The following is a 2,537-nucleotide window of genomic DNA, read 5'->3' as shown; positions in this document are numbered from 1 at the left end:
AGCAAGATCCAGGGGCGCCTGGGTGGCTCAGTCGTTAAGCGTCTGCCTTCGGCTCAGGTCATGATCCCAGGGTCCTGGGATCAAGCCCCGCATCTGGCTCCCTGCTCGGCAGGAAGCCTGCTTCTCCCCCTTCCACTCCCCCTGCTTGTGTTCCTGCTCTCGCTATCTCTCTCTCTGTGTCAAATAAATAAATAAAATCTTAAAAAAAAAAAGCAAGATCCATCCATACGCTATCTAAAAGAGACTCGTTTTAGACCTAAAGACACATCCAGACTGAAAGTGAGGGGTGGAGAATCATTTACCATGCTAATGGACCTCACAAGAAAGCTGAGGTAGGAATCCTCATATCAGACAAATTAGATTTTAAACCAAATACTGTAGTAAGAGATGAAGACGGACACTATATCATACTTAAAGGGTCTATCAAACAAGATCTAACAAATATAAATATTTATGCTCCTAACTTTGGAGCAGCCAATTATATCAATCAATTAAAACCAAGGTAAAGAAACACACTGATAATACTACATTAATAGTAGGGGACTTCAATACCCCACTCACAGCAATGGACAGATCATCTAAGCAGAAGATCAATGAAGAAACAGATTTGAAGGACACATTGGACCAGATGGACTTCACAGATACAGAGCATTCCATCCTAAAGCAACAGAATACACATTCTTCTTGAATGCACATGGAACTTTCTCCCAAACAGATCACATACAGGGTCACAAATCAGGTCTCAACTGGTACCAAAATACTGGGATTCTTCCATGCATATTTTCAGACCACAATGCTTTGAAACTTGAAATCAATCACAAGAGGAAATTTGGAAGGAACTCAAACACAAGGAGGTTATAGAGCATCTTATTAAAGAACGAATGGGTCAATCAGGAAATTAAAGAAGAATGAAAAAAATATCGTGGAAACTAATGAAAATGAAAACGGAACTATTCAAACCTTTGGGATACAGCAAAGGCAGTCCTTAGAAGGAAGTGAACTGCAATACAAGCCTCTCCTAAAAAAATAGAAAAATCTCGACCAGCCTTTCTTTTCTGCCTCGGTCATTTCCTTCCTCAGTCTCTTCCTCCTCAGTGTGTTGAAGAAGATAACTGGGTCCGGACCGATGCTGCACCAGCTTTTCCTCGGAAAAGAAAAAGAGGCGGATAGGCAGCAATGAATGTGGATCATGAAATTAACCTCTTAGTGGAGAAAATTCATCGTCTGGGTTCAAAAAATGCTGATGGGAAGTTAAGGATAAAATTTGGGGTCCTCTTCCGAGACGACAAATGTACCAACCTCTTTGAAGCATTGGTAGGAACTCTCAAAGCTGCAAAATGAAGAAAGATTGTTACATACCCAGGAGAGCTACTTTTGCAAGGTGTTCATGATGATGTGGACATTATATTGCTGCAGGATTAATGTGGTTTGCATATCTTTGTTTATTGTTATTTTTTGTTTCTGGTAAACCAGAATATTAAGTCAAAGGACAAACACGAGCATACTTAATGTATTTTTATAGAACTTTGTAAACAAAAGGAGACTCTTATTTTAAAAAGTCTGTCTTTTTTATATACCTTGAAAGAAAATTTATATATTACACTGTCAAATAAACAAAACCTATTTTTTTGCCTCAGGAATCTGATTGGAAAAATGTAGACATTGAGGCTTTTTTGGTAGGGGTGCAAAGGTGTTTCATAAATCATTCTTGGACAATTTCTACAGATATTTGACATTCCATAAAAGCAAGAGGCAAAACTGAAGACCAGCTTCCACAAGGAATATTGTAATGTTTATGTAATAAAAACATGTAACTATGTTAAAAAAATAAAATAAAAAAATAAATAGAAAAATATAGAAAAATCTCAAATACATAAGCTAACTTTACACCTAAAGGAGCTGGAGAAAGAATAGCAAATAAAGCTTAAACCAAGCAAGAGAAGAGAAATAATAAAGTTTAGGGCAGAAATCAATGAAATAGAAACCAGAACAGTAGGACAGATCAACAAAACAAGAAGGTGGGTCTTTGAAATAATTAGATAAATCCCTAGCCAGTCTTATCAAAAAGAAAAGAGAAAGTACCCAAATTAATAAAATCATGAATGAAAGAGGAGAGATCATGGCCAACACCAAGGAAATACAAAGTTAAGAACATATTATGAGGAGCTATATGCCAATAAATTAGGAAATCTGCAAGAAATCGATGCATTCCTGGAAACTTATAAACTCCCAAAACTGAAACAGGAAGAAATAGAAAATCTGAACAGACCCATAACCAGCAAGGAAATTGAAGCAGTAATAAAAAACATCTCAAAAAAAAAAACAAAAAAACAAGAGTGCAGGGCCAGATGGCTTCCCAGGGGAATTCTACCAAACATTTAAAGAAGAAATAATACCTATTCTACTGAAGCTGTTTCAAAAAATAGAAATGGAAGGAAAACTTCTAAACTCATTCTATGAGGCCAGCATTAACGTGATCCCAAAACCAGGCAAAGACCCCATCAAAAAGGAGAACTACAGACCAATATCCCTGATGA

The 2,537-nt window shown here is 36.9% G+C and overlaps 1 pseudogene; it reads left to right on the top strand.

The window, feature by feature from the left end:
- Positions 1–1,059: 1,059 nt before the first annotated feature.
- LOC102748852 (costars family protein ABRACL pseudogene) lies at positions 1,060–1,832 on the top strand (annotated as a pseudogene).
- Positions 1,833–2,537: the final 705 nt, after the last annotated feature.

Source organism: Leptonychotes weddellii, chromosome X (genome assembly GCF_054177405.1).
Source record: "Leptonychotes weddellii isolate Sample4059 chromosome X, ASM5417740v2, whole genome shotgun sequence".
NCBI classification, from domain to species: domain Eukaryota; kingdom Metazoa; phylum Chordata; class Mammalia; order Carnivora; family Phocidae; genus Leptonychotes; species Leptonychotes weddellii.
The sequence above is the reverse complement of the archived record's forward strand: the minus strand, read 5'-3'. Positions and strand labels throughout refer to the sequence as shown.